The sequence below is a fragment of the Dermacentor silvarum genome, chromosome 7, assembly GCF_013339745.2.
Source record: "Dermacentor silvarum isolate Dsil-2018 chromosome 7, BIME_Dsil_1.4, whole genome shotgun sequence".
NCBI lineage: Eukaryota > Metazoa > Arthropoda > Arachnida > Ixodida > Ixodidae > Dermacentor > Dermacentor silvarum.
Genome location: NC_051160.1, coordinates 151190443 through 151216331, shown reverse-complemented (window position 1 = coordinate 151216331; position 25889 = coordinate 151190443). Strand labels below are relative to the sequence as shown.

General features: G+C 46.8%; 1 long non-coding RNA gene across 1 annotated transcript; it reads left to right on the top strand.

The window, feature by feature from the left end:
• The first annotated feature begins 8591 nt into the window (after positions 1-8591).
• Positions 8592-22328, top strand: LOC125947014 (uncharacterized). The gene is made up of 3 exons (XR_007468068.1): positions 8592-9411; positions 11464-11487; positions 22005-22328. It is a non-coding gene; the product is annotated as an uncharacterized LOC125947014 (long non-coding RNA).
• Positions 22329-25889: the final 3561 nt, after the last annotated feature.

Sequence of the window (25889 nt, the reverse complement as noted above, 5' to 3'; positions counted from 1 at the left end):
GAACGAGTCTGCGTACCTGCTGACCCTGGCTAGACTGGGATAGGACCCGGTTTGAGCATTCGAAGGATGGAAGACAGGCCTGGAGAGTTTGGCGTGGGGCGGGGGATAGATCCTCCTACCGAGCTTATAGTGCTTTGAAATCTCGTTAAACGTGTGGAGCGAGTCCTTGTGGAGCACACTTTGATATGCACATGAAAATTTATCCCTATAGGCCCAATCCATTCGTAAAATACGCATTGTAGAAAACCATTACGGCAGAAATTATCCTCCATGATTATCCAAGTCAATGCGATACATTTCTACCTTGCACGTGTTGCATACGACGAACAAACGAACTTCCTCCCGGGAAACCGTTCAACCGTCGACCGCCACAAACACATTTCACGACACCCTGAGGACGTAAGATCGGAAGCAGAGGCGGTCGCAGACGCTACACGTGGTACCAAATTAATGTTCGACAAAGTGCTTTTGAAAGTACGCTTCTGTGTCCCGCAAATGGTGGTCCCCCAATGGGCGCCGCTTTGTCCAAGTGGCCTGTTCAACGGCCGTTGGCTTGGTGTATCGCTGTTCTTCGAACATGCGTCGCTTCTTTTGCTGCTCGCGCTCCACGGCTAAACGTATTTCCACGGCCCATCGCTTCGCCTCCTGCCCCGCTGATTCCTGCCACGTCGCATACATCTGTAGTCACTGCAGAGACTTTGCACTCTTCCGCTACCCTTACGCTTGATACTTTCGAGGGCTCATTGTTGTGTCTGGAAGTTGAAGCTTACACGCTACAAGCGTAACCAAGCTACGTCCATTTGTGTCTCGCACACCCGTAACGTCGATTGTAGCAAGGAGAGGAGGCGTCAAGACGCTATCTGTGTGCTAGCGGACGCGTGGGAGAGTGCGCGCATGGGGGTGCGCGCATTGTCGACAAAATATGTGACATTGGACGACATCGCGTTTGACCTTGGCTCTGGCTATAGGCAAACAAATGCTTCTCATTAAAAAAAAAATAAAAACCTCATTAGTATTTCCTGTGAAGCTGCTTCGGCTGCTATCCTATAGAATTCCCACCCTGTACTAGGCGGCGCTATAATGAAGATTATGCTTTATTGGCATCCCCTATGAAACGAGGCGGTGGCAAATAGTCACCTTGCCTGCTTGTGTTAATCAGGTACGGTAAACATGTTTTCCATTCATGCATTTTTGTATACATCGTATTAATCTTTTTTTGGGCATCCTCAAAACTTCTTTAGCTTGTACGACTGCCTATGCCTGTAACAGATCAGGTACTATCAACCTCTTTCCTGCTCTTTTGCCACCGGTACTCAGAACGTCTCTTGCTTATCTAGATTGCTGACCGGTTGATGCTTCCGTCCACTTTGGATCCAAGTGCTTCTGGAAGGTGTAGGTTACCTACGCACCTCACTGGATGGTCGCCATTCGTTATTCCTAAGGAATGGTGTCCATTTTTGTTTTGGTGTCCATTCTATTTTCTGCAGCAAGAAGACTGCCCGAATTAGTTTCTTATTGTGGTCAATGTTAAAACAGGCGAACAGAAGGCGAAAAATGTTTTGGTCCCATTTCTAACTTGTTCCCGTGATATATCACAGGAAGAATTTGGCACAGTATTACATTTTAAACTCCTTGCCAAACTTAACGCTATACTAAATAATTCGCAGCTGGTTCATTGGATTTCAAGCTTTCTTTCACTTCGATCCCAGTTTGTTTCTTACAGCTCGACCAACTCTACTGCTACTGATGTGACATCTGGAGTGCCCCAAGGCTCTGATCTTGGGCCACTGCTTTTCTTTATCTACAATACATGATTTGCCTGCAAAAATCTCTTCTAACATTCGTCTTTGCGCTGACGACTCTGTTTTATATGAAGTGTATACTGTTCTGATGATCATTACCGCCTCCAGGAGTCATTTGCTAGGTTTTGCAGTTGGTGCAATACCTTGCAGAAGAACAATAATTTTGATAAAGCCATCCTTATGTCCTTCTCTAACAAATATTCTCTTTCTCTTTTTCATTACTTCTTCAATAACCGAGCCGTGGGTAGGGCATCTGAGTATAAGTATCTCGGTGTCATTTTTACGTGTAACATGTCATGTTCAAAACACATTGATTACATATCTAACGAAGCACTAAGAAAATTAGGTTATCTGCGTCGTACACTATCCAACACTCCAAAAGATACTAAGCTACTGTTATATAAACCATTAACCCGTCCTGTTGTTGACTTCGCATCTGTGGTTTGGAACCCTTATAAATAGTGTGAGATTAACAGACTAGAAGCAATTCAGAAAAAAACTGTAAGATTTATTTGTCACTGTTATGATCGCTAATTTTCATCCTCTTCTGCACTTCGTTCCTTGAATTAAACTTTTCTCTGTTCACGTCGCCGCATCGCATCATTGCGTTTCTTGCACTGCATCGTCAACTCTTTGGTTAGACTTTCAAAAAGCAACTATACCAACCTTGCGCTAGTCTTCGAAGAGACGGCATCACAACTCAAACTTGCTGCCCTACTTTGCACGCGCTAACATGTATAAATTCAGCTTTTTCCCTAGTTCCATAGAAGACTGGAATTACTTACCTGGATCTATTCGCTCATGCCCATCCCATAGTTTTGTATACGCCATCCAAGATGTATGGTCTTAGCACATCATCCTTATCGCTGTAAGGTATTTTGCTTTGTATATTTCTCTCAGTTAACCCACTGCGCTCATTGCGCTGGAGTAAGTACAAATAAATAAACAAGTAAATAAAATATGTGTCTGAGCACATCCTAACCCCTTCAGGCGCAAATTATAATAGGCTGCCTATATGTGTCAAATATACACACTTTATTTCAATGTGCTTGACAGTTCATTGCAACAAAGAGCAGGTGGTAGAATGGTGTCTCCTGCATTTTCCAATCAGTGACCACAATTACAGGATATTTAAATATCTGTTTATTGCGCCTGTTTTGTATCAAACGTGCCACAGGCATAGAGTACTTGCACGCAAAAACATATTGGCTGCATTCTTTACGAGAAAATAAAAAATTTACTTTGAACATTGCTGCCGGAAGGGTGCATGTCAAACATCCTGCCAATCATGGTTCTGCATTCAGCAAATTTGTCAATTCCAACAGTGAAAAGAAGGCAGATTAAGCATGGTGGGGATTTAAGTCTCCGAAAGTAGAATATCTATCGTCTTTTCTCTGCCACCATCTAATATATTACGCAAGAACAGATCACATGCACAAATATGGACACCGCACCTATAGGGCTTTTATAAAGCAGAGCTGAGAGAATCATATACAGGGTGTCCCAGCTATCACACAACACAATTAAAAAAAAAAAGAGGAACGGCGTTACGCGAAGCAAACCTAGTGCGTATTGTTTCCAGTGTAGTGGAGTCGAGTAGTCGCCAGTAATTTTTTCGTTGCTGAGATTTAATTAGCTAATTGTAATTAATTACCTAACTCGAGAAGTACTGCCCTAATTATCAAAGTGTCATTTAGAAAATTGTAGAGCAACGTGAAAAACTACCGATATAGCTTTCTGTTGCTCAGTACGTGCTACATAAAAGTGTTTTTCTGAGCGTGAAAGAAGCCTGCGAATACACACAAAGTACCTCGAGCAACCAGTCGCGTGGCAATTCTGCGTGTACTCGCGGGATTCTTTTCCAACAATAATATAGGTTCGAAGCTTAGCAGAGATTGAAAATAAAACCACTTGTACAAACTGCATTGCATCCTGATAGTTAACAGTGTTATAAGGATACATGTTTCGGGAATATTCTTTAAGCTGTTTCAAATTAAACGCCATGGTATGCGTGCACCTGTTTAAGATACTAGGTAAATTATGTTCAAGGGCTTGTAACTTGTATTTCGTGCGGAAACGCGGTGAGAACCGCAAGTCCGTGTTTCGCGTGCTTATGTTACTTAGCGCGGCTTTTAATGATGCTGTTTGTAAGGAAACCGTGAAAGGAACCAGCCGAAAAATAGGACCAGCGCAAAATACGACAGTTGTACATCTGATGAGAGGCCATAATCTTATAGGTCTGAAATGCAACGCCAGTGTGTGATAAGTACGGATTAGTTGCAATATATCGAACTATCTTTTTTTGTAACACGTGGATTTTCATACTACTTGTCTTAGTAGTTCGTAACCATGCTAGACTGCAGTAGTTGATATGTGCCTGGAAGAATGTGTGATATATTTGAATATTGACAGATGTGGGGAGGAGGAGGAAAGAACTTTATTTTGTTAATTTGGCTTAGTGAGTGGTGGCTACCAGGTGATGCCTTAGAGCAAAATTCTGGGACAACGTGCCATCAGTCCAGATGCATGAGACAGTTTTTTGCAGATTACGTCCATCTGTGTATCCCAACATCAACAGGCCTCGAAAGTGACACCCAGTATTTTGTGTTGTTCGACAAATTTGATCTCCTGCCCTGCATAATAAATGGCGTGATTGATCCTGAATGGTTTGTTTCTTGCGCGGAACACAATGATTTTGGTTTTAGTTGGATTCACTTCAAGTCTATTTTGTTGGGAACAGTAAAACAACTTCTGAAAACAAATTTTCCTGCGAAAACGTCTGCATCTGTAAAATCTCTGTCTTTGATCTTCCTTCTCGCTCCGCGTTCGCTCTTCAATTCACTGCGCTCGTTCGCTCGGTTACGCCGAAGCCCCAAGCAGGAACGGGCGCCTAAGAGCTGTGCTCCAAAATGTCTTGGTGTACTGGAACAGCAACAGACAAAATAAACAAAACGCTATAAAATTTTTCGAGAGTGGCGCACCCACGCTGTTGCGCGGAAGTTAAACGTACACCACAACGTCCTGCAATTTACGTTATATAATAGCCGCTGAACCCACAACAACAGCCTTTCGTATGCTTTCGTTTTTATTGCGATAGCAATTATATGCACACTACAAGCTGATTTCTGCCATCGTCGTTGCTGTGGTCGTCGTAATCGCCGTCGCCGTGAGGTTCCGTATAAAGCCCAAGGGCGATAAGATCAGTCGCCGCGCGCCGTATGCTGCATGTGCGAATGAAAGCGCACGAGGGACACGGCTGAGAGCAAAGGCGACGTAATTCGTTGTGCGAAAGGCCGTGGGGGATGGGAGGGAGGCAGGGGAGGCGACGTTTAGCTGCGGCACCAAATGCGTATGCTGCGAAAGAAAGATAGGAAAGCGGGAAGGCAGCGTGGGAGGGAGGGGTGCGGCTTCTATTCTGCCAGCAACTGCGTACGTGTACTTTGCGCAGCTGCGAGCTGTCGTGCGCACCGTATCTTTAAAGCGATTTGCACACGGCTCCCACCTTTGTATGCGCTGTGCTTTCGCCGCTCAGTTTCCTTTGAAGCGAAAGACCGCACGAACCTTAGCTCGCTGTGGCTGCCGTTCTTGCTCACGCCAGCGTTTTCACAGTGGTTGTCTGCGGTCATCGAGTGTTATTTATTCATGTTTGCTTATGCGCGGTGACACCATGCTTGTTAATTAATTCAATTAGTAAGCGAATGTGTCCAAAATTATGCAGCCGATAAAGCTATTATGCTTACTCCGTACAGCTTTCTACTAATTTGACATCGCAATTGATGCTTCGCCTTTCGAATGGAACTGCCACTTTATTTTAGATTTCGACACCAAGCAGTCGTAAGGGAAACTTCAGCAAAACTAGTGGCCGCTGAACCTCTGCGAAACGCCTCGCAGTGATTGTGATCGGCTGCGCAGTTCGATGGCTGAGATTCCCATCTCCTGACGTCAAATTTACGTAACCCATGACGCAACCATCGGGCGGTGACCGCCTGCGTTGTGTGAACTGCTCAATTAAATGCTCTCCTTGTTTTGGGGAGGTTATCTTTGCTTTCAGAGCGAGTAGTATTGCCTAAATCTTCCATCAGCTTATGCTTTCTAAGCATATAACTAATAAGCATGCGCATCGACTTCAGAGTGCCGTCGCGATCAACGATGCCATACGCTGCAGCGCTACGCGCCGCGAGCGCGCCTCTCCTGGCTATTCCGGTATCCCTAGTGGTCGTCAAGATGTCAGCAGGGTGCATCTGGGATGTCAAAGCGGTGACGACGCCCATTGGTTGGACAAGGACCTACGACTTCCGGTTTGTCTGCTAGCAGATACACGCGCTCCCTGCTCTTCTTTGTCGTGTTGCTCGCTTGCGCGCCCTTGGGAATCGGTAATTACAGCCCGCAACGCAAGTGCCAAATTGGTCACGTTCCAACACAGTCGTGCTTAGCGGTCTGATTAGCTGCCCGAACAGAGTCCGACGGTGTTGGCCTTTCTACACGTGCTCGCAACACAGGGTCCATAGCGGCATGCTTCGCATGAGCACGGGCCAGCACGGCAGCCACAGCGGGTAGCCGAGAAGCGCTGAGTCGCGGCTGGTCGTGGCTAAGGCCCGTCCACGTCCACCTCGGCGCACGCTGTTTGCCATTCGCCGGTTTTGCTCGCGAACGGCGAGATTTCCTTGCCGTAGAGAGGATGAGATCGGGACCCATTTGTGCGGCAGCCTCACCTGCCGCTGATTGCTCGATGGCGTCGGTATCGTCGCTAGGCCTTTTCCGGTTCACTTAAAAGCTAAAGCGGACGGTGCTTCGGAATGAATTACCGACGCTCACAAGCCGCAATCTTTTCTTATTGTTTTTATTTTCTTCGCGATATTTGTACACAAAGAAGAAAAAAACGCTGATATTAGCGGCGCCGTCGGCTGCGATGCGAGCAAAGCTCGGTCGTCGATCTTGATGCGAGCTTTGTGGTCGTCGATTCATGATGCGGGCGGTGCGCCGGCCGAACTGCCGTCTACTTTGGACACCTCTCGCGCGGCAGACGTTCTACGGCACTGGAGGCCGATTCGCCAGTCGGTATACTTGCCGCTAGCGTGGAGGTGCCTTAACCGGAAGTGGGCAGTGTTTCGAGGAGACGTATGTCACGTGACATTTGGAGGAGCACTCGGCAAGGAGGAGAGAGCAGCCGGCGAGGAGAGTAGCGAAGGAAAGAGCGAAACGAGCGAGGGCCGTGTTACCATCATCAAACGCGTGTAACACCGCTATTACGGCACTTTTTCGAAAAATTCTCGCGGCTACGTGTTCGTTGAAGACTCGTGCACAACTGCAACACCCCAACTAAATTTCGACCTCTGAGTGGTTTAGGGGCCCTTTAAGTAGCGCCACCCTTCGCGGAACCGCCGCCGCCGCCCATTTCCGGTTCCGCAGCTTCCGGTAGGAAGTTTCAGCGCTGATCTGTTCCCATCTGGCCTTCCATGTTATTTCCGCGCTCGCCGAGAACACGCGAGATCAAGCGGCGGCGGCGGAAAGGCCGGCAGAAAGATCGCGGCGGCACTTCCGCTTCCGTCGGTTGGAGATGAGGGGAAAAAGAAGAGGGGCAGATCAGGTTGGCGCTACTTAACTGACAGTGGTAGTAGTATGGAGGAGCTTTAGTATTGCCTATCTTCACCGGTGTTTCTTAACTAATATGTCGCGAAGGAGCGAAGAGGGTTTCGGATGAGCCGAGCTAGCCCAGTGAAAGTACATTACCGGATTACGATGGTACTGCCGGCGTCGGGATTGGCCAGCTACCCCTTGCTTATCTTACGCTTGCTCGTCGAAAATCATGGTGATGTGAAATAGAGGTTCAGAATAGTGCTGATCTGAAACATAGGTTCAGAATAGCGCTGAAACAGATGATCAGCGAAGAACAGTTGGCACGGCGATGTCGTATACGTGCTGAAAGGGTTTGACAACGTTATACTGTCTCGCAAATTTTCAAGCGAACTTGTATTGCCTCACGAGTGTCAGTACCGCCAGCCGTTGTAGATGTGACCACAAAAAACTCGTCTCGCGCAAGTGAAGGAAAACGGCAGGAAAGGCCAAGAAACGACCGCTGGTGAAACAGGTGAGGCGCGCGCCCGTAACACGTGGCGGGAGCACTCAATCAGGAGCGGGCGCATGCCGATCTTAGCCGCAGATGTTACCCGCCGCAGATGACTTTCAAGATACAGCCGCACAGATGGGCGCTCGTGTCGCAGAATGCCCCGCCCCCCTCCCCCCAGAGTCTTCCGGCCCGGCGGGAGCGCGCGGCCGCAGTAAAGCGCGGCCCCTCCACTTCCCTACCTTCCCTCCGGAGCGTTGTGGGTGACTGCAAGCCTGCGTCGCATTCTTTCACTCGCCCGTACAGCATACGGCGCGCGGCAACAATTTTAGTGCCCGTGCACTTTATACGGAACCTCACGGCGACGACGGCGACGGCAGAAATTCGTCTAGAGGGTCCATATTATTGCTATCGCGATAAAAATATCAAAGTAAAACATACATTGTGTCGTACATGTTTGTGTGTGTTTGTTCTTTCGATAGTAGAGACGTTGACCATAGTTAGAGTCCCAATTTCATATTTTCAAACGTTTTAAGTGTGGAACATTTGCGGCACAGCAACAATAATGCTTTCTCGACAATATGACTTTTACTTTCCACTGAAGGATTCCTACGTGGAATATCATGACAGAAATTATTAATAGTGCTTTGGTTTTCATTTAGGGGCTCGCTGTCTCAACACCTCAAGTAAGTACTGATTGCTTGTCAAAGTCCTGGTAGGTGAGTAACATGTCGGTGAGGGCGAGTTGGTTTATCTTTAGAACCAACTACAGCTTCTTCTGTTGTATTTGTTTCTCTGTCTTGCATTGTTTCAGTTGCGCTGTTTCAGACATCATCATCATCCTATATTTATGTCCACTGCAGGGCGAAGGCCTCTCCCGGCTGTCTCCAATTACCCCCGTCTTGCGCTAGCTAATTCCAACTTAATTGTACACGGTTAAGAGTTATTTCTTTGCAAATATATGTTCGTATTGTGCAATCTATGTGCTAGGTAATCAACTTTGACACCGAACTTTACTTCAAACATTACCCTGAAACTTACATTTCCGCTCATCGTCATATACAGCCGAGTATTGTATTCTGAAAAAAAAATCAAAAGAAAAAATGTTAAGCAATGCTGACTTTTATAATACATACAAAAAGCGTTTTGTGTAAGCATCGCTATAGAAAACAGAGTATGTCGCTAAAAGTGACCTTTCTTCTATTCCTACCATTATGTGAATGAAACCACCTTACCAATTGCGCGTTGTTCATTTCAACGTGAACTAAACACGTTCTGATACTTGGTGACTTCTTTTAAAGTGAAGCGTTTAGTGAAGCTAGCGGATTCTCTCGTGCAAATTGCTTCGCTGCTTTTTGTACAATGTTTCTGTGTCTCTTGGTTTCCTCGATTGCTGACTGGTTGATGCTTCCGTCCACTTTAAATCCAAGCGCTTCTGGAGGCTTACGTTACCTACGAGTCTCACTGGGTGAACCTTTTGCATTCCATACGGATGTGCTGAGTGTTCCCGGATTTTACCTGCGGCATACATTTGCCTTATCTAAGGTACTGTAAAATGCTAACGTTGAAACTACAAAAAACTGACCAGCACCAATTTAATCCCAAAACTCGATAACCTACCCCGCAGCCAAACTCGAAATCATTACTCGCAGCGCGAAAGTTGAAGGACCGCTAATGTCCAATAATTGTAAAATAATGCTTTCGCATTCACAACCCATAGAAAGTGCTTAGGTACCCACGGAATTTTTTTCTCATGGTGCCCGAGCACGTAGACGTGTATACCGTAGATTTGCCACCAACACGTAGACATGCCACCTACTTTGTTGACATACGTGTTTATATTAATATGTTTAAAAGCCACTCAGAGTCATGTTTGCTTTTTTTACAAAGATACACATGCCAGGTGTTACCTTATAAACCGCCACAGGCGCATTTCTGCATTGCTGTGATGAAGGTGGCTCTTAAGGCCGAAAGATCAATAAAGCACTCATTTTCCCCTACGAGATTGTACAGATTATTGCCTCTTGCCGCATCCTATGACACAGTTCTTTATTTTATATATATATATATATATATATATATATATATATATATAAACAGTGTGTCCTAACTATTATTCACCAATATTTAAAAATATGCAAGTCCCACGTAACTGGGCAGCATCAAGGTAATGTTGTCCGTCGCTTGGAGATGCACCGATATTATTGAGTGCATTTGGCCTACTTACTCAATTAGTACTCAATAATAATACCCGCCGGGGTGGCTCAGTCAGCTAAGGCGTTGCGCTGCTGAGCACGAGGTGGCGGGATCGTATCCCGGCCCCGGCGGCAGCATTTCGATGGAGGCGAAATGCAAAAACGCCCGTGTGCTTGCGTTGTAGTGCACGTTAAAGATAATGAGCTCATCAAATATTATATTGAGATAAAAGTATTATTGGCAAAATTCTAAAACAACACCCCATGCTACTCTACTTTAACACCCCATGCTACTCATCAACGAACAACTATCTGTCTCCTGCTAATTGAAACCTACAAGGAATAGCCACAAACTCAACCTTGCACCATTTGAACCGCGCACTAACTTATTTAAGTACAGTTTCTTTCCTCGTACGACTGAAAAATGGAACTTAGTGCCAGGTGAGACTAGGTCGTTACCTTTAGAGGAATTTTTATATCACTTAGGTTGATTCATGCTGTGTTTGTGTTACTTGTTGTATGTTTCATTTTGTAACAATGCTGATTTTCAAGGTGTTGAAGTTGAGTTGTGCAGACGAATGTTTTGATGTTTTATCTAATGTACACTCCCACTCCTGCGATAGCCCAATTGGGCTGCAGTGTGTATAAATAAATAAAATAAATAAATAAATAAATAAAATAAATAAACATGAAAAACACAGCCTTCTTTTGCTATGTAATATTTCTTATGTAATACCCCGACAGGGGTCCTTAAGGGAAAATAAATGATGATGATGATAAATACGTGCTACGTAAAAGTGTTTTTCCGAGCGTGAAAGAAGCCCGCGAATGCACGCTAAGTGATTCGAGTGGCCGTTCGCAAGACAATATTGAGCATATTCGCGGACTTCTTCATGCTCGGAAAAACACTTTTATGTAGCACATACTTTGCAAGAAAAAGCTGTATCGGGAGTTTTTCTTGTTGCTCTTTAATTTTCTCACTGAAACGTTATCTCTAGTTAAAATATTTTAGAATTGGAATTATAAATAAGGACCTATATAATTAGACGGAATGCAAAAAATCATCTGAGTATCTCCAAGTGACGGCAAACAACATTACCTTGGTTCTGTCCAGGTATGTGGCGTTTGCATATTGTTAAATCTCCTTGTATAATAGTTCGAACACCCTTTGTGTGTATGTGTGTGTGTGTGTGTGTGTTTGTATACAAACACACATGCTTATTTGGTAGAGAAAGACTACGGTGCCAAAAAGCATCCGGTTCCTACGGTTCGTAATGCAACCTCCACCCTTATTTGAGAATAGTTTGTAAAATTATGCTTTCTGCGATGGTGTATTTCAATAATATTTTGTACCTTTGACGTATTGCGCAAATGAAACTTTTGTTTCTACTTTTTTGTTTAGGAACCGGCCAGCCCATTTGCACTAGTAAGTATATAGGCTCTTCGTATAATATCTGCGCAGATGATATATGTTCAATGTTATATTTTTTATAAACCCTAAAGAAGTGTTATTTCTACGTTCTTGACAGTCACTTATGTAGTTTCATTTCATTATTTAGCTTCAGCTACACGGAGGCATATTACGATGAACATAATGGGAACAATGTCTATGGAGTGTCTATAATACGCAAAATATAATGTTCTTCTATAATGCTTACACTGAACATGACCACTTAATTCTCCATTAAATTATGAGGCTTTACGTGCAAAAACCACCATCTGATTATGAGGCACGCCGTAGTGGGGGACTCCGGATTAACTTGGGCCACCTGGGGTTCTTTAACGTGCACCTAAATCCGAGTACATGGGTGTTTTCTGCATTTCGCCCTCATCGAAATGCGGTCGCTGTGGACGGGATTCGATCCCGCGACCTCATGCACAGCCGAGACTAGGAAGATGAACAAGGGTGTAAGGCGGTGTTTCATTATTGAAACATGATGTAGTGTTTTTGCATACCTAGAGGCAAGTATTTCTAGCGGATATCAAAGATGTCTGCATTTTATCTGAGCTCACTCTTTCGCTTTGCTATAGAGATTATCAAAGCGCGCAAGCTTCCACTGCACTGCTTGCGTGTTCTTAGGTTTTTAGCTTTGGGCGAAAACACAACTATCGCTTTCTATACTAGATGAACGGCAAACACGGGCAATGTAATAGAAGGATAGGAACATTTATTTGCCTCATTAAGATGATATGAACGTGCACAAACATCCTTCTACATGCTTGACGAAGGTCTATGCCTCCTACAAAAGATAGCTTATTGAAGCAAACATAAAAAACTAGGAAGTAACAATTCATGTAGCAAACAGAAAAAAAAACACTGGGAAAATTTATCAGGAATTTATCATACACTTTCTGTATAAGGTTGATTGTACAAACAAAATCAAAGAGAAATCACTCACTTAAAGAAGAGAATTATTGCATGAATTTAATAGAACTGGCAGTCGACAAGAAATAATATCCCGGCCGTAATTCCTACCTATTTTTGGTATGAACTAATATCCCGCGGCTCGCGAATCGTATGTGTACTTTTCATTGCTTTAACTTGTACAGCTTAACCAGGAAGTGGTTTCGTTTAAAGCGAAATTTATATCTTTTAGACAGCACATTATTTTACAATTATTGTAACGGCAGAGAAGAGACCGACACCCGTGGTTGCCGTGGTGAAACATTTTTTTGCGATAGCAACTATATAGACACTCCAAAGCAGATTTCTGCCATCGGCGTCGCCGTCGCCGTGAGGTTCCGTATGACGTCAATGGAGATGAAATAGTCGCCGCACGCCGCCGAACACTGTATGTGCGAGTGAAAGGGCGCGAGGGACGCGCGGTTTCGCGTGGAGTGAACCCACGGCGGACAACAAACGCGCGTTCTGCGCCGTGCTCCCATAGAGATAGATAAGTGGTTCTTGAGGGAAAGGGAAAGGTTGGCGCTATCTTCTGCAGCCCTTGAGGGAGCACGGCTCAGCGCCAAAATCCCATAAGGGCTGCAGAAGTAGGCGTCTCTTTCCTCCTTTACAATCACCATATATGTAGAGCAAACGCGCCTTTTTTTCCGACGCGCGAAAGCCCGTGGGGGGGAGGGAAGGGAGGCGACGTTTAGCTGCGGCACCAAGTGCCCATTTATATCAGAGGCTCCGGCAACAGTCACCAACGCCGCATGCATTTTGTGCGAACGCGGGAAAAACACCGACGGCGTCGACAACAGTTCTGCGTGTTGCCGGTACTGCTGCATGTCCAAGTTTATACAGCTGATAAAGCTACTATCATTACTCCGTATAGCTCTCTACAAATCGCTATCGCAATTCAGGCTTCGCCTTTCAGGCGAAACTGCGACAACTTTTTTTTTATTAACAGCGAAGCTGTTCAAGCCAGCTGTAATTTGTGGTGCGTAGCCGTGGTAGCCATGGCAACCCGGAGAAGGAGGAGGAGTACACGCGGTCTGCTCCTCGCCAGCTCCCTGCCTTCCCGACCCCTGCCTGTCTTCTCTCCGCGGTGCGCTGAACCAGGAGAAAAAAATCACAGCATATCCACGAAGTGAATGATGATGAGTGGGCGAAGCACCGGTGGATCATTCGGGTAAACCACAGCTACGGACGAGAGATAAAGAGAGCGCGCGTCGGGAACGAGAGACTCAAGGTAGTTTTATCAGCTGTATAAACTTGGAAATGCAGCAGCACCAGCAACACGCAGAACTGTTGTCGACGCCGTCGGAGTTTTGCCCGCGTTCGCACCGAACGCACGCAAAGTGGAACCGGAAACGGAAGTGGAACCGGAAGTGGAAGCGGAACCGCAACGCCATCTAGTGAACACTTCATAAAACTACAGGTGCTACATACTACAACTACTACTACTACAGAGGAGGGAACGACCCACACCCCAAGGAGCTTCGCCCCTAAAAGGCAAAAGCTTGCACTAGGCCGCGCAAAGCTCAGGAGCTGGCCAATTGATATCGAGCGGCTAGCCTCCAACGCGTTCGGCGTCAGCAAGCAGCAGCGTTCTTGGCACTGTGCCAACAAGCTTGGTTAGCCTGCCTGCGTTTGTGGCATGCCAGCACGCTGTCGCTCGTAGGCGCCGACGCGTCCAGCACTAGTAATGCGAAATCTGCCAACGAGTTCGGCGCCGACAAGCGACAGCGGTCTTGGCACTGTACCAAACTTGGTTAGCCTGCCTGCTTTTGTGGCATGCCAGGAGCGCTGTCGCTCGTAGGCGACCATGCGTCCAGCGCTAGTCACGCGAAAGGGAAGGTACCTCCGAAAATGATCGCTCGAGAATAGCTTCCTACATTCTTAGTTAAGTTAAACCCAATTAAGACCTAGCAGCAGCTAAGTTCATACCTAGTAGTAGCAGCCAGTAAGATTCACTGTGCCTAAGCTTTGCGCGACCGAGTGCAAACTTGCCTGACTTTTTTTTATTGCGCGCTCACGAGCCGCGCTACCGCCCGGATCCCCTTCTTCTTTCTCGTTCTTTCGTGCCACGCATGGCGTTTATCGCCAATACTTCGACTACTCTACCGTGTTTCCACTGCAGCCCCAGCACCTTGTCCTCCTTCACTATCACGAAATCACCAACCCGCATTCGGGACGAACACGCTGGCTTGCAGTGATGAGCTGAGCGGAGGAAAAGCAAATATTCTTTCTTCCATCGTTTCCATAACTCATGCAGCAGCTCGTCTCCATACTTCACCCGCCTTCGCAAGTCTTGCGGGGTGGAGCTAAGCAAACTGGTAGACCGACGACGCGCTTGCCGGTTAGGAAGTGCGATGGCGTGAGCACCTCTGCATCCTCGGTGTCCTCGCAGAGTCACGTTACAGGGCGGCAGTTGACAATCGCTTCTACCTCAGCCAGCACTGTGGGCAGTTCTCCGTAACTGAGGCTGCTTCGTCCAAGACAGTGTTTCAGTCCATCCTTAATTGTCCTGATGACGCGCTCCCAGAAACCGCCCCACCCCGGGACCCACCCGTTGGGCGATGAATTTCCACTGGATTCGATAAGCACTTGCGTAGTCCTGGACGGTCTCGCTGAGCAACAGTCGCAGTTGCCTGGATCAGCTGAGGAATGTCTTGGCGTTATCGGAATAAACTATACAAGGAACGCCACGCTTGGATGTAAAGCGACGAAATGCAAGGATGAATGCTCGCGCTGTCCTGCCAAGGTTATTTCTAGGTGCACTGCTCGTGTCACAGCACAGGAGAAACGGCGATATAGAGCTTCTCCGACTCTTGCGTAGAGCGGCAAGTATAGGCCGCAAAAGGCTACTCCCAAGACGTCAAGTGGTGGCGCCTCTGCTATGGGGTCCTTCGGTAATGGTGCCACCGGAACCGACGCTGGAGTTAAACGTCCACGAAGACACGGCAAGTAGACTGAAGCACCTTCTTAACGGTTCGCCTCCCCTTTAAGATCCAAAACCTTGAACAGACGTCTAGAAGCGTAATTTCAACTCTGGCATGTAGAAGACGGACATCTGTGGCAGACACCAAGAGCCGCGTAAACAAGTGGTCACTTGGTAATAGGATTGCGCGTTTCTCTGGCCCATCGAGTTCCTGCAAACGTCATCCAACTCTAAGTAACCCGTCCTGGCCAATATCCGGTCGTAGAGTCAGAACGCTGGAACCTAATTCCAACGACTGGCCAGCGTGACGTGCCGACCTCGGCTGGGAAGGCAGTTTTCTGAACCAACTTGAGCCAGTACTGCTCCGCGTGCTTCATTTTCATTCATGTCAGTGGTCCAATGAAGGACGGTGGCTTCCTGAAAGCGTTGCAAATAAACCTCAAAAGTCAAGCGGTTACTCGGAGAACTCTGGAAAGTGAGCTGTTAGTTCTCGTGGTCCAGCAGTTGTGTCGGTTTATGCATGGCCTGCGGTTACACTGCGGCTGGGCACACGGACGCAAGTTCGCTGTTCAGGTCCTGCACCGTCAGCGTAGCGCAAGTGTTCAAAGGCCAGTTACTGTCTGGTTCGGCGAACCACAGAGGCCCGGTCCACCGCTTCATCTCTCGTGTTAGGAGCACTGCTGATACTCCGTGTGCCAAAAGGTGTGCCGGGTTGTCTGCGCTCACGCAATGGCACCAATGGCACCTCGGGTCAAAGTCTGAATCTCGTGAATTCGGTTTCTTACGAAGGTCTCCAAGCAGTTGGCGTCGCCAGAGATCCAATGCAACGCTATCGTTTATCCAGGCCAGAAGGAAGCAATACACGATGAAACCTCATGCATTTTCTGGATGTAATGCTACAATCTCGCCACCAAATGACTAGCAAGCAGCTCTTAACGGGGTAGATGAAATCGTCTTCAGTGGTGCGAGGCGAGATTTGCTAATAAGGAGCCGGACGGTAAAACCGCCGTTGGCTAGTTATTCACGTACAAAGTCTGCGACTTCGTTTACATGAGGGTTGACGTCCGCGAAGAAATGTACTGTCATGCCTCCTTCTTTAGTGATGCCTGTGAGATGCAACGTTGAATGCCAAGGGTAGACAGGACAGGTAGTTCCGATACCCAGTTCTTCCACAAAACCTCAACGTCCGGTGGGAGAGGCTCGTCCAGATCGATGCCGTGCCACCATAGCCGTTGAAATAGGAGTCGAGCTCTCACGTCAAATGGAGCAAGAAAGCCCAATGGGTCGAATAGCCTGGCGAGGGCTTGTAAAATGGTCCGCATCGTTGATGGCTGCGTTAAAATGTACTAGAGGACGGCTTGCGTGGTGAGGATGATGTCATCGGATGAGCGTCTCAAAGGAGCCCAAGTACCTTGGACTTAGAGCCCTGCTTACTAACGTTCTGAAGTGAGATGTCATCGTTCAAGAACTGAGTGCAGAGTAGGCACGAGTTCGATCACCATTTTCTGAGTTCCATTCCTGCGTCCGTAATAATGACATTCGCTTCCCGGTAAATCTCTAGAGCCTCCTCTCCGGAAGTCGCGCCGATGCCCAAGTCGTCCACGTAGAAGGACCGTTGTAGGCGAGCTGCAATGTCCGGGTGTTTCGTCTTCCATGTTTCGAGGTGGTGCTGCAGGGTTGCTGACAGCACGAACGGGCGCCACATTCCCAGTCGCACATACCTAGTTAATCGTATTGGCGTCAAAGACGTTGATTGAACAGCGGCACAAACCTACTGACACATACCCAGTGACCCTAGTCGGCATAAAGAGATTCATTGAAAACCAGCACAAACCCAGTGGCACATAACCAGTGCTCCAGGTCAGCGTCAAAGGGTTTCTCGAACAGACCACCTGGTACCGCGTATTCGGGGACCCATGTTGGCGTGAAAGAAGTTCGTTGAAGAGCGGCACGGATTTGTACAATGACACATACTCAGTGACCGAAGTGGCTCTGATGGATGGATGGATGGATGTAAAGCTTTAATGAACGTCCTGAGGTACGTGATGGTTATTTTAAATCATTTTACCTTAGCGCAGCAGCCCGATGCGCTAACCATTCGACCATGGACAACCCAGTGAACCAGGTAGGTGTGCGAAAACCGTTACCTACAAACATATAAACATACATACAGACATGCATATATAGATAGGATAGCTAAATAGATTGATAGATAGATATATAGATAGCCCCGCAAACTGCGTGAGGTAGCCAAAGAACGGTAACGCATTCAAATTCGGCGGGACCCTATCTCACTATGAGTGTCGACGGTAATGGGTTTCGCATTGAATCGAAATTGCGACACAACTAATTGCCGCCGTCAAAACGAAATGTGCAGGAGGCACGTACTGCAGCGGGATTCCTCTTTCGCGCTTCGCTAAAAACACTCGACGCCATCGGGTGCCGCCGCCACGAAGCCTGGGTGTGGCCTCCGAAATTCATGGCGGACCGGTGCGTGCGAGCGCAGAGAAACGCGTCATGCGGTAACTGGGATCCTTTGTCTGAAGCGTGGCACGCCGGTGCCTGCGAACGCTCTGAATTGTTCCCTCGCTTGGCTGCACACTCAGTCGCACATATGCTGCGGCAGAAACTGGCCAAAGGGTCATTGAAGGGTAGCACATACCCAGTACACTCATGGCGCAAGTCGCTAAAGAAGTGGCGTGAAAAGCGTTCATTGAATAGAGGACATGCTAATAGATGGGGTTTCTGTCCTTCGTTCAATGGAGAGCAACCAATTTACTTCAGAATCAGAAAAAAAAAACTTAGGAATCTGTTTCGTCAGTGTGCAGCGACATATTCCCGGTGGCACAAACGAAGTTCTCCAAGTTGTTGTCGAAGGCGTTCATGAAGAGCGGCACACACCTATTAGCACATACCCAGCGACCCAAGTTAGCATCAAAGAGGCTCTTTGAGACCAGCAGAGAGCGAGTGCGACATATTCAGTACTCGATTCGGCTTCGAAGAGTCTCTTGAAACAGCGGTAATGTACTTAGAACAGTGACCAATATCAGCGTGAAAGTGGTTCGCTGAAAAGCGGTGCGAATACACACATTCTCACATAAATTACTAAATAGTTGGTCTTATAGTTGGTTTCGAACCCTGCTACCTCAGAACAGCAGCCCGATGAGCTACCTATTCGACTACTGACTACGCAGTGCCCCGGGTAGGCGGCAAAGGTGGTCCGATAAATACATACATACATACATACATACATACATACATACATACATACATACATACATACATACATACATACATATGTAGATAGGCTCCGCATTATGCGTAAAGTACCCTACGAGTGCTCACGCATTCAAACTCTAATCTCAATAGTAGATAATCCACAGAAACTGTGCGAAGTATCCCAAGATGGTAAACACATCAATTTGTTGCTTAGATGCCTGTATCCTTGCCATCTCGGCAGCATTCCCACTCCCTATCGCCCAGTTCCACTGATTCCTCCAAATTTTTAATAGAATCTAAATTACTTCCGTGTGCTTTAAATCCCCACCGCGGTTTTGCGGTTCCATGCCGTTACGTCTATCATTTTCGTTCAGTCGCCCGTAGGGGAGCCCTTAATTTCTTCTCAAGCTTCTTTGTTAACCTCCTCGTTCTAACTACATGGCTCCCTCGTGATTCTTGCAATTTGGTATTGTATGCCTTTAGAACAGGGAAGCGAGGCGCTCGTAATTCTGGTAGCCCCAGAAAAATTCCTCACTGGAGGCATCCTTTCAACATCTACGTCTGACACTGACTTTGGCAGCTTAATATGATGGGATGAGTTCTGAACTTACTGCGGGTGAAGCGTGTTGTACTTTAAAGCACATCGCTTTTGTACTGAATGATAATTAATGGCGTGTTTTGAAGTCCATGTTCTTTTACAAAGTCGAATAAAACAAAATTGTTTTGCAGTGCTGTGGTAGCAGGTTTTGATGTGCCTCTTTAATAGCCCTCAGCTAAGAACTAGCACGAATAGAGATAGCAAATAGTCACACAGTTTCCCAAGTATTTTTAGAAAGTCCTAATTATGCAAATATTCCACTTGCACATATTTTAGGGCAACATGATAGGATTTGTTCCATTCTTAAAAAAGATTTTAGTATCCGGCGAAAACCAAAACCTCAACTACTTTTCTGTAGAAGCGTGGTGAACCCTTAAGGGTTTTTTTACCTTCCTGGTGCTTTGAGCTTGAAGTCATCATTATTATACATGACGGATCTCTGCCTTGAGGGTTTGTTATGCTTCATTCTGTTGTTCCATTCATCCATCCTTTTGCTCGAGCGACACATCGTTTGGCCTTGTACCTTACTGCATTTCTTATTTGTTGCATCACCAAGATTTTCCCGTGTTTGGGGGCACCGACCCGCGCGGTGGCTTAGCGGCTATGGTGTTGCGTTGCTAAGCACGAGGTCGAGGATCAAACCCCAGCCGCGGCGGCCGCATTTCGATAGGGGCCAAATGAAAAAATGCTTGCGGCCCTTGCATTGCAGACACAGTAAAGATCCCCTGGTGGTCAGAATTAATCCGGAGACCCCCACTAAGGCGGGCCGCATAATTAAATCGTGGTGTTGGCACGTAAAACCCCAGAATTATTTAGGGACGCCGATGTATTGACGTAGCTAACTCGCTGCCACCTCAAGACGAGCGGCCGCCCACGATTAGGTGGATTCTACCACAATACTGAAAACCGCCTTCATTTGAAGCTGTGCTTCATCACACTGCTACACAATTTTTGTCTTCGAGAATGACCACCTTGTGGTGATCTGTACCACCAGCGACTGCGTAACTTTAAAGAACAGCGCATAGAAAGGCACGTATGCACTGAGTTGAGAAAAGAAAGCACAAGCCTCGAGTCGATGCAGATGATTGTGAAAGTGCGGGGAGAAGAAAGTTGACGTCGAAGCGCACAATGCAGCTGTTGCATAATCTGTGAATTGTCGAATGAACACGTTCGTAACGAAGCATCTGGGCCCAAATCGAGTTTAGGCCGTCTAGTGGCGCGGATTTTCAAATAGGTTCTCGCATGCACGGTCGCTTTAGAAGATGTTTTAGGCGTTAATAAAATAGAACCATACCATGTAGTGAGCGCCGGAGAGACAAGATGAAGCGTAATACCACGTGAGAAACAGTGGCAACTTCGTTACTTGACGGCGGCATTGAATGTGGGAGTACTTTGGGTCATGTGTGGCGGAAAAGGGTAAAAGGAAACAGTGACGCTTTGCGTCCTTTTAAATAGACATGAGCTCAAAGGGCTGTATTCAGAGCTGCGAGAAATAAATAACCACGTGCGGCTACCACTGCACACTGGACTTTATTTACAACCAATGCCGTGAAGTGGTCTTGCATACAACCGTTTTGTGTTTTACATGGTCACACATGGATTAGTTTCAATATCACTTAGAATAATAATATTAGTGGTATTATTAAAAACATGATCAGCAGCTGAAAAGTAGATGGGGGGGGAGGCATTCGCGACCACTCGCAGCCTTGTCCGTGGATTGTGTCTCTTTGTGGGAACAGGTAGGTACTTGACAATAGTTTTCAGCTGGACTTGTTTAGTTGTCCAATGTGTGCGCCACAAGCTCTGATTTTAATTTTAAATAACATATTTTGCCGAAAGCAGCGAGGTTGCTTCCCAAAAAGGTTTTGGAATAGGAACATCTCTCCGCGACTCAACCACAACCAGTGTTGCTTATTATTTATTGCTGGAATGTGTGGGATCACCCATATTTTTTAGGAGTTGTCGCCAATATATGGCTGCAAATGTATTAAGGATACTTTAGCAACAGAGTCTGTGGCAAGTCCAGTCTCATCAATTTCTTCTGCAATTCTGTTATGCGATAACATTTCTCTCCGTATTGCGAAATAGATTCTCGCTTGCCAATTGTGCGTGCTGTATATTTATATGTAGGAAGCTTTTCATTCCGTATGCCAGAAGCTGAGGCGTCTACTGCTTCTAATTTATATTGGAAGCTTTGCCAATAACAAAGCTGTGTATTTTTTGCACTGCAGATACTTGCTCCTGTTTTAAGAAATACTCATTATTCCTGGTTTTTCAGTATTTGAATGGTGATGTGTAATCTGAATTAAATTTTTGTGGTAAACTTCGGCTTTTCTGATACATTCATGACATGTCATGAAAACATTCATGACATGTTTTTTTCTAATTAAGAGCGATATTACTTCGCGACATTTCGTTAGGAGTAGCCTGCATTTATTCAATATCAGTCCACAGAACCCATTTCTGTCCAATTGATCTGCGCTATTGTCATCCTTTTGTCCAAAAACATCATTTCCGTTCTTGACCACCAGCCTCAAGTACTTAGTTCTTCATTGCCCAGAATACATCGAACAGTTATCTGTTTTTAAAGCAACAAATTGACTAGGAAACTTGAACACTTGAGATTGCACATTGCGAATAATTTTGCGGTAATCTTACTTTCTCGTGATATTGGCTCACTTTACGACGTTGATCTTATGAAATGAAACATAATTACACCATTTGCTTCAAAAAGATGTGACAGCATTCTACACTAAAAAACTATAATTTTAAAATCTGACTACAAAATACTTCTTACAGGCCGCCCAACTCATGATCTGCGTGTGATTCAGGGGCACCAGGACAATGTACCACAGGATTGTAAAGATAAATATGACAAAGAAAGAGGCACAGTAAGAGCAGACGTGGTGAAATATAACGCAGAAGACTGCAAGAAATATCAGCAGACGAAGAATGACTGAGATGCCGCTGCTTTATACAGTAGAAAAGTTTATTTGATCAGCGCAAATATAAATGCAATAAAAATACAACTATTATCATTATCTCTGAAAACGAATAACTGCGGTAGTAAAAAAATACGTTTCAGAGAAGTAGCTATAATAAAGTATACATCTACATGAGTAATCAGTCTACCATTTTTTACGTTGCATAATAAAGGCAAAATGTTATTCAATACATTTATAGAAGTACTATCTACAGGAATAGTAATACATCTGGAAATATCTATAGTAGTTCTAGAAACTCATTTTGCATGATGAAACAATGAGAATATTTGAACAAGCTTTTAAAAAGAAACTTTTTTTTTAAATATCTAATAGACATTTTTCTATAAGCCACTCTAAACGAGCACATACTGCCTCTTTTCGCTGTGAAAAAATTTCGTGCTCCTTGGCCATTCCTGGCTGATGCGCCATTAAACACACGTCATTATCATCAACAATTTGTATTATTCGGCCACCTAAAATATGAAACTACCATACTGATGCAAAAAACTATATGTCAGTTAGGAATTGAGTTTAATTAGGACTGGAAAATTGATGGTACGTCATGGAAATGCACAGTGAGAGCCGTAGTCACCGTGGGAACACAAGTTAACGTGACTGTTCACGGTACTGCTTTTGTGTTGAAGCAATATAGCGGAGCAACGTATTGTCACCATTGCAATGCCTTATCTGTAAGGCGTGTACTGCACACTCTCTGAAGACTCGTTATGTACACTATAGACCGTGTAGTGGTGCCGCCATGCAGCTTGTATGTGGCCTGGTGCGCCGGTGCGTGCGAACACTGAAAAAAGGATCAGGTGGCAACCCGGGTGCTCTCTGGCGCTTTTAAATGAGTAAGCATTTCTATATTTACCCAACAAGAAAACTGTCCGAGCATCCGTCTGTCCTTCGCGTAAGACGATGGCCTTCAAGCCAGCTGTGCCTGAAAATGACAAACGCGCAAGCAGTGGCACGCGCGCTAGGGGCAGTATGGGAACGCTGGCATGATCAGCTGCACCGGAGCCAGCTGTGGAAGATGACGATGAAGGCACGAGCAGTGTGGCGAGCGCGTCTGTGTGGCCTCGTGATTTGTGCAATCAGTAAGCCAGAACTTTGGAGCAGCCGTGGCTTCGGATCGGAGCGTCATGAGCGCACCTGGCGCCGCCACCTGCATTAATTCGTTTGCTTCATTAATTCACGTTGCGCCGCCTTCCGCAGCAGTATGTGTCGTCGCCGTGCTGTCGCATTTACCCTAATGGCGCCAAGACAACCGCAGTCGCTGAGCAGTGCTAGAATCACTATCAGTGTTTAGTGTGAGCACTCAACACCACGTCGTTACTACGAAGTGCTTACGTGTCATTCAGGTAACTCTCTCAGGATATTCCACATCATTGTTTTCTGAACACGATGTGGGAAAAGACACATCTGCAGTGTGTACTGGCGCAGAGCACTTAGCCGTCCAAACATAGCGAACGCTACGTTCTAAACTTTGCGGCTACGAATGGCATATGCATAACTTGTATCCTTTGCCGTTATAGATCGACGCGCATTGCCTCGTGCTAGTCAAGCGCTCCAACTTCATCGTTGTAGTCCACCGAAGAACAGCTCGCCAACTTATCTGGCTCCGAAGCACGCCAGTTTTGACTGGCGATCATCCTACATCGCAACAAGCGAATGGAGACCTGCCACGACAGGACGCAGCGCCACCCCCGCCCTATAAAAAGGACAGTCTGGCATCATCTCCCTGGGATTCGCGGCCACGAATGGCATATGCATACCTGTACCCTTTGCCGTTATAGATCAACGCGCATTGCCGTGTGCCAGTCAACCCCTGCCGCTTCATCATAGTACTCTACCGAAGAACAGTTCGCCAATTTATCTCGCTCCCAAGTGCGCCAGTTGATGACCGGCGATCATCCTGCATCTTCACAAGCGAACGGAGACCTGCCACAACAGGACGCATAGCCATGACAGCCCTACAAAAAGGACAGCCTGGCATCATCTCCCTGGGATTCGCGGCCACGAATGACATATGCATAACTTGTACCCTTTTCCGTTATAGGTTGGCTCACTTTCTTCGTTGCAGTCCCCACTGTTGGGCCTTCACCTTTGCTCAAATGGGTATTGACGCGTGCACGTACTGAGCACGCATTGGTTCTGTTTTTGCTTGTCGAACTCATCACTGCTCCCGTAATGACCGTTTCAGTTGTGGGAATCCTCGGGTCCCATGACCGCCGCACGCGCAGCGAACGTCGCGTTAGTCGCATGCGCGCCAGGGAGAGTTGGGAGAGGGGAAAATTTCCTTCCGCGGGCGGCGCACGGGAATCGTAAGCGCTATCAGCGCCACCGGGTGGGTAACGGGAGATCCCGCTGACATCGCCCGAGTCTCTTTGGTCCCCAGCAAGCGGCAATGGCGGAAGTTCCGCCGCCGCTCCCGTATTCCCGCACGTGATTAGTCAATCGCGTTCTTGCCGCGGCAATCGCCGCGGCCGCCCTTATTCCCCAGTTGGTAAGTCGGAAGCCCTTCTTTACCTAGTGTATTATTCTCTTCGAAGGAACCCTCAGCGATGTCAACTATAGCTAGCTGGCCTGCTCGAAGTGTTAGTTGCAGTCGTAATAAATGCTTTCCGAGTGTACACGTTGTTGTCGCCTATTGTTTCCTCGATCTTGTACCGGACCGCGGTTGATTCGCAGGCATGCGCCAACCGCGGGGCTCGGTATGCCGAGGCAGAGCGCCGTTGGCTTCCCCTCCTTATCCCGACATTTGGCGCCCAACGTGGGGCAAGCTCTTGGAAAACGGAACAATGATCGGTTCGGTGCGAGGAAGGCTTTGTCCGGACCAGCGTTAGGCCTCACCCAAAGGCGTGATTGCTAGCTAGAATGGGGGTATGCTTTCTTGAGTGCGAGTTAAGGCTGCACCAGTGTCGTCGACCTCGTGTAGACGCCGAGATTAGCAGCTAGTTTTCTCCTAAGAGTACGCCCGAAGCGAGTGAGTGCAGCAGCCGACGCGGTGGTCGATTTTCCCTGTACATATGTAAATAGCTTCCTTTCTGTATCTTTGGCTCTGGGAGCAGGGCGTCGGAAAAGCTGGCTAGGACATTAGCGGGCGCAGTCCCAGGAGTCTGCTCGGAAGCTGCGTATTGAGCAGCGAGCGGGGACCACTTAGCTAGGCCTGCATCTCCTTACGGCAGCTCATTGGAACCCTTTATGGGGCTTTTGTGGCATTGGTATCCGTCATGGACGCGATTAGGCGTAAGGCCCTTCGGAGCTGCCGGTCGCATGTTCGAAGACCATCATGTCGTGACATTGGACTCGATATCTTGCGGACGGAATAGCGGAAATCTCGGGGGACCATAGAGCACTTTGTTCATTCGAGCATCGCCCACTTTCACGCTGGATCGAACCGGAAAAATTCGGTCGAAGCGAATAACTTCATTCAAACGAACTGGATTGTTGTTTTTTGCGTTGCCGCATAAAGCTATGCGATAGACGGGTGGTTCAGCATCGTGTCAGACGGCCGACGCTGCGGTGGCCTCTACTGCCTTAATTCTAAGTGTTTGTGGAGTGCAGTTGAGCGACTTTGCAGAACGAGTGAAGCCACCTGGACTTGCTGTTGCTCCCATCATCCACGTCCCTGCCTGCTGTCTCGGCCTCAAATTGCAGCGGAGGCCCCTCCCTGTTCGCGGTCCGATGCAGCAGCACA